Here is a 7,703-nt window from a genome sequence, read left to right on the forward strand (position 1 = left end):
ATCATTCGGCTCGTGACAGCCAAGCTCTCACTTCACTTTGCCCTAAAACGGCGAAGGCGGCAAGCCTCCAGAAGAGGTTTTAACACTAAGCGTCTGGAGGATCCAGCAGTAGTACAATAAGTACATGCTTTCAGAGAGCAGCTTGAACATGGACTGATAAACAACCCGACAACAAACAACCCAAATCCCAGTGCCGAATGAGGTATTCTCGACACTGTCATGGCAAAAACCTGCATAAAGACCCTCGGCCAGATCGAAAGTATACACCAGAACTGGTTTGATGAAAATGACCCGGAAGTCAAAAAGTACTCGTCGATGATAAATGTGCCGCTTTAACTGACTGGCAGAATAACCCCCAGTCTTGGACCAAACCTGATAGCTTCCGCAAGAAGAAAGCGGCGGTCCAGTGCGAACTCCGCAATGTTAAGTACAACTGGTTTACAAATAAAGCATGTGAAACGCAAAAACTTGCAGAGCAGCACAAGATGCGTGAATTTTTCAATTCCACTAAAACATTTTATGGGCCAATCACTTCTGGCACAGGCCCCTGCTGCTCATCCGACTGTATCTCCCTAATCAAAGACGAAGAAGGCATACTTCAGTGCTGTAAAGAGCACTACCATTCGCTGCTAAACCGAAACACCGATATATGAAACAGATGTGGATATTCTGACTACCCAGCAGGTCCTTCAGCATCCAGAGCTGACCCACCTCAGGTATCCTCCATCCCTGGATGAGGTAGCTACTGCCATTAAACAGATGAAGAATAACAAAGCCTCAGGGCCTGATGGAATCCCAGCCGAGGTGTATAAAGCAGAAGGAACCTCTGCTTACTATCCATCTCCACTCTCTCATGGAGAATATATGGGAAAAGGAGGAAATCCCCCAAACTCTTAAAGACGCCTCCATCGTCAATATTTATAAGACCAAGGGAGATTTAGCAGATTGTGGCAACTACCGTGGGATCTCGCTACTGTCCGTAGCTGGCGAGATTATAGCCCAAGTTCTCCTAAATAGACTTCTTCCTGAGGCGGAACACTTCCTCCCAAAATTTCAATGTATCTTTAGACCATCATGTGGCATCACTGACATGATATTTGCTGCCCGCCAGATACAGGAAAAGTTCAGAGAACGGCATCGTAACTTGTACATGGCTTTCATCAACCTAACCAAGGCCTTTGACTCGGTCAACAGGGAAGCCCTCTGGCGAACCCTCAGCCGTTTTGGCTGCCCACCAAAATGTATCACCATTGTGAGGCAAATCCATAATAGCATGAACAGCAGTGTCCTGCACAATGGCACCCACTCTGATTTCTTCCCCATCCAAACGGGGGTAAAACAAGGATGTGTACTGTCACCAACTCTCTTTTCCATTTTTTTGACTGCCTTCCTTACTCTTGCCAGTGCCAATTTAGCCGGTGGGGTGGACATCCAGTACCGGATGAAGGGTCTTTTCAACATAAGACGACTCCAGGAAGGAACAAAGGTGTCGCCAGCTTCCATTACTGAACTTCAGTATGCAGACGACCTCAACCTTGATGCTCACACTGAACGCAACTTACAGGAGATATTGAACACCTACGCAGATGCGTATGCACACTTCGGCCTTTAAGTGAATGTACTTAAGACTCAGATTCTCTTTCACCCTGCCCCTGGTTCAGCCACACCTCCACCATCCATCCATCCAGCTTAACGGTACTACTCTCTTAAATGTTACCCACTTTCAGTATCTCTGCTCTCACCTGTCCACCACTGCAAACATCGATGAAGAGATTCAACATCAGATCAGATGTGCATCTGAAGCCTTTGGCAGACTTTGTACCCGTGTCTTCAGCGGTAGATCCTGAAATTATAATAATAATAATAATAATAATTTACGGTTTATTGAAAAAGTTCTGCAGCCCGAAGGCTGAAAATATACATTGGACATGAATGACTTATTACATACATTGGTGGTTTAACAAAAGCCTTCATTAGAGAAAGGTAAAGGAACATACAGTGAACATACAGATTAATGTAGGATTGTACGTGTTGAACAGCAAACACGTAGTGTAGTAACTCCCTCCCAGATAGTGTTAGGAGGGACCTCACGTGATGTAGTAGTTCCCTCAGATGGTGTTATGATGGACCTGACGTGGTGTAGTAATTCCCTCGCAGATGGTGTTATGAGGGACCACGTGGTGTAGTAATTCCCTCACAGATGGTGTTATGGGGGACCTCACGTGGTGTAATTACCTCACAAATGGTGTTATGAGGGTCCTCACGTGGTGTAGTAATTCCCTCACAGATGGTGTTATTAGGGACCTGACGTGGTGTAGTAATTCCCTCACAGATGGTGTTATGAGGTACCTGACGTGGTGTAGTAATTCCCTCACAGATGGTGTTATGAGGGGGCCTCACGTGGTGTAGTAATTCCTTCACAGATTGTGTTATATGAGTGAGGTTTGGTCCCAGGCCTTCCTATCGTAGACGGATCAACACATCGCTGGTTGTTGTTGGGTCTCACGGGCCGTTATCACTGGGTACCTGGGACCTCACTGTGTGAAGGTTAACTTGGGTATGACTGTTACTGTTGAGTTGTCCTCACTGACTTAAGCACTGTTTACCACTGTTCACCTCTGTTTAACACTGGTTCCACTCCTTTCGTAGATGAAATTGTAACTTCTGGCGAGAACTTGTTGATATTCCGGTGGGGAGGAGGGTTCAGGGGAAGGGGTTGGTATGGGCCAACTTAGCAGTTGACCTGGCTGCTCCGAAAGGAGCGCCAGGTACGTCTTGACCCTTCGGTGCAACAAAGTTGCACGTATATCGAGCAGTGGTGCTCCCTACCCTGCTATATGGCAGCGAGACCACTGTAGCCTTCGTTCCATCTTCCGAGTTCACTGTGAAGACAAGAGAACAAATGCCAGTATTCTCGCTGACACCAACTGTAAGAGCATCAAGGCTACCATTATCCATGAGCAACTACGTTGGACTAGTCATGTTACCCTCATGGACGACAGTAGATTGCCAAAGCAGCTACTTTACAGTCACCTAATGAATGGTAAACGTTACGCTGGCAGGCAACTGAAAAGGTATAAGGATATTCTTAAGACAAACTTGAAAAAAATACTAAATCGACCCCCTCACCTGGGAGACGATTACTCCACACCATAATGCTTTGGAGGAACACCACGCGAGGTGTCAATACTTTCAAGTTAGCCCGATTGCCTACCGAGGCAGACAAGCGCCAACGCCGGAAAGACGCTACCGCCGCCCCTCCCGCACTAGATGTATCCCTCCACACGTGCAACATCTGTGGACGACCCTGCCGGTCCCGTTTCGGCCTCTCTAGTCACCTCAGACCTCACCAACCAAGGTGGCTTGCTTAAAAATTCACATCATTTTATCATAGATGGACGATCGTCATACTCGATTCTGAGTGACAGCAAAGTAGTAGTAGTAGTAGTAGTAGGATAGCTTCTTATGTATTAGGATATTTAATATTAAGGTAAATAAAGTAGTAGCTACGCTAGTAGTGGTAGTGGTAGTGTATGTGTGTGTGTTGTTATGATGTGTTATGTATTAGTGCTGTAAAGGCTAGGCAGGCAGGTAGGCAGGCACTAGGGGGTGAATCTGTCTACACTCTACAATACCTACGATGAACTTAACACAGAACTATCCCGGACCAAAAACAACCATAGTGAACTCCGATCACCAATAATCAAAGCGCCCACCCCTGTCATCCCTGTTACATGTTATACTGTTGTTATCACCCTGTGTGTGTGTGTGTGTGTGTACTGTAAGGGATTCGGGACATAAATATCTTTTTTATGTGAGGTTTGATGGAAAGTTTGGAAGCTGACAAAATATTTATAATCTGGCATAATTCTTTAACGAGACGTGTGAGTCATAAGGTGTCCGGGTAAGAGGCTGCGACTCGACGTAATCTCCACATTATGATCGCATCTTGTAAAGGGATTCCCCGCAGGTAAGTACCGTATTAAAATGTGAAGCTTCCCTGATGGTAGTTGTGGTGTAGGCAGTAACCAGGCCCACACACACTACTGTCTCTACCCTTTTTCCTTCATCTCCACTCACAGTCACCAACGTCATAAACTTGCTCTCGCTGCTTCACTACTACTACTACCACTACTAATACTACTACTACTATACTACTACTACCACAACTATCACTACCACCACTACCACCACCACTACCACCACCATCACTACTACCACCACCACCACCACTACCACTACTACCACAACTACCACCACTAACCACCAACCACCACCACTACTACCACAACCACTACTAACCAACCACCACTACCACCACCACCACCACACTCCATCTATAACCACCATCATACAACCTCCATAAGCTAAAAAAATATATACATGATTTTTAACACAACACCTGCCATTAAGTTCTATATACAGGTATGTGTTTTAATTTAACATAAACCCAAATAAACTTTATCATGAATGGAAACTTTGTCTCATATCGGTTCCGCGTGATGCGTCTCTATAGGTGAACTTTGACCTTTATATCTGACCTTCACCTTCAATATAGGGTCACCTGAGCTATACGTTATGATATAAGATAATATGCAGTTTTATATCACTATTTTAACTGATTGTGAGGCTATGTAAGGTGCATTGATATTTTGATGGACAGACAGACAGAGAGACAGACAGAGAGACAGACAGACAGACAGACAGACAGACAGACAGACAGACATTATAGACTCTTACGTATTTTATTCAAGGTCACAATAAATATCTAAACTACAGGTATATAAACATTCCAATAACTGTATCTCTATATTATTCTTAATGGAACTTTTATATAAGCATAAAGAATTAAAATGTTCTTAAATATAACATAACACCAAAAACGAACAAACCATAACAATGATTCAATATATAGAATTCACCTCAAATACGAAAAAAAATGTTATATGCATGTATTAAGTATAGTGTGTTATAGTGTGTTATAGTGTGTTATAGTGTGTTATAGTGTACTCGTGTGATACTTCTCCTGTTCACCATTATTACAATCTATTGAAAGCTTGGTCATATATCACCCTTTGTTAGGCACACATCACCATTAACCTGATCGTGTTTATTGTGTGTGTGTGTGTGTGTGTGTGTGTGTGTGTGTGTGTGTATGTGTGTGTGTGTGTGTGTGTGTGTGTGTGTGTGTGTGTGTGTGTGTGTGTGTGTGTGTGTGTGTGTGTGTGTGTGTGTGTGTGCTATTCGAGGATAGACCCCGTGTTAGGAAGTTATACCACGAGAGAGAGAGACATTTTTAGCACTGGCCTGAATGTTGACTAAACACTTCTTTGAGATATGGATATTATAGAAGAGAAAATTAATGTAAGGTGTAGGTTAGGACAGGTGTATGTTAGGACAGGTGTAGGGTGGGACAGTTGTGGGTTGGGACAAGTGTAGGGTGGGACAGGTGTAGGGTGGGATTGGTGTAGGTTGGGACAGGTGTAGGGTGGGACAGGTGTAGGTTGGGATTGGTGTAGGTTGGAACAGGTGTAGGTTTGGACAGGTGTGAGTTGGGATTGGTGTATGTTGGGACAGGTGTAGGTTATGACAGGTGTAGGCTAGGACAGGTGTAGGTTGGGGACAGGTGTAGGTAGGTGTAGGTTAGGACAGGTGTAGGCTAGGACAGGTGTAGGTTAGGACAGGTGTAGGCTAGGACAGGTGTAGGTTAGGACAGGTGTAGGCTAGGACAGTTGTAGGTTAGGACAGGTGTAGGCTAGGACAGATGTAGGTTAGGACAGGTGTAGGTAACCGCGTAATGAAACATGAACAAGACAACTGGTCAACAAAGGTAATTTAGAAAGGTGAGGGAAGAGCACACACGTTGTGATGAAGCCCAACAATGAAGACTGAAGACCTCTAGCACCGGTAAACATGCAAGTCACTTAACATGGCTAGTTGGCTGTATTTTTATTACCCAAGGAAAGGATTTGCTTGGGTAATCCTTATACAGGAGCAAGTTTGTCAAGTAGCTACAACCAAACACTCCCAAGTGGCATCAGTCTCTGTATGAGTGTGGCCCGTCACTCACACACTACAAGTAGCCATGGTACTACTTACCTCAGTCTCTGTATGAGTGTGGCCCGTCACTCACACACTACAAGTGGCCATGGTACTACTTACCTCAGTCTCTGTATGAGTGTGGCCCGTCACTCACACACTACAAGTGGCCACGGTACTACTTACCTCAGTCTCTGTATGAGTGTGGCCCGTCACTCACACACTACAAGTGGCCACGGTACTACTTACCTCAGTCTCTGTATGAGTGTGGCCCGTCACTCACACACTACAAGTGGCCACGGTACTACTTACCTCAGTCTCTGTATGAGTGTGGCCCGTCACTCACACACCGCAAGTGGCCACAGTAGTACATACCTTAGTCTCTGTATGAGTATGGCCTGGCCCGTCACCCTTACACCACAAATGGCCACATTATCACTCTGATGAGTGTGGCCCGTCACTCCCACACCACAAGTGGCCACAGTACCACTTGCCTCACTCTCCGCATGGCAACTTTTCCCTCACAATGAGACAGCAACTTCACACCAGCAAGAAAAACATGAGTCTCACTCGGTATCATCCCACCTGCTTCAAACTGTTACACCTACATTTTTCCAACACAAGTTTTCTTACCACTTGTGACCAGAGACATGGACGTTTTTCTTTTGTTTTACGGTTCTCATTACGTTTATTGTTTTAGTATAAACATTATTTCTTTTTGTCAGAGTCTATTTACAAGGATTTTGTTCTTTGTATTTGTTAACTCACTTCATAGCTCAGGGAAGAGTTTCGCTGTAACACTTCAGGTCATTTTAGTGATAACAAGGGGGACCTACTGAGAGCTTTTCAGTAGTTAAGACAGTCAACAGAACAACAAGGAGAGGGTTGAAAGGTCGTCCCCGGGAGGACACTTTGCCGAGGATCAGCGTGAGTCGTCAACAAAGATACACGAGGCGAGGCGAAGCGAAAGGAGGTGAGGTGAGGAGGAGGAGGAGGAGGCAAGGCAAGGCGAGGTGAAAGGAGGGTAGTCGAGGCAAGGTGAGGAAGGGGCAAGGAAAGGCAAGGTAGCCGAGACGAGACGAGGTGAGGTGAGCGGAGACGAGGTGAGGTGAGCTAACTGATAACGACGGAGAAATGAGCAATAATTTGAATAAATATTTTTCAACAGTTTTCACCACCGAAAATTTAAACACGATACCCGAGGCACCGGCTCTATTCAGAGATAGTGAAGAAAACAAATTAAGAACATAAGAACAAAAGAAAATAAGGAGTCTGCAATAGGTCGGTTGGCCTGTGCATGGCAGCTCCTGTCGAGAGTTACTACCACTCTCTATCATCCATGAATCTATCTAGCCTCCTTTTGAAACTTTCCAGCGTTCCAGCACTTACTACAAAGTTGCTAAGCTTGTTCCACTCGTCCACCACCCTATTTGTGAACCAGTTTCTTCCTATCTCCCTCCTAAACCTAAACTTATCCAACTTAAATCCGTTGCTCCGAGTCCTATCCTGCTCGGATATTATAAGAACTTTATCTATATCCCCTTTATTGATTCCTTTCACCCACTTAAATACTTCTATCTTATCTCCCCGCACTCTTCGTCTTTCTAGGGAATGCAAGTTTAGTTTCTTTAACCTATCCTGATATGGAAGGTTTCTAAGTCCCG

Source organism: Homarus americanus, unplaced genomic scaffold, assembly GCF_018991925.1.
Source record: "Homarus americanus isolate GMGI-L3 unplaced genomic scaffold, GMGI_Hamer_2.0 scaffold5589, whole genome shotgun sequence".
Lineage (NCBI taxonomy): Eukaryota > Metazoa > Arthropoda > Malacostraca > Decapoda > Nephropidae > Homarus > Homarus americanus.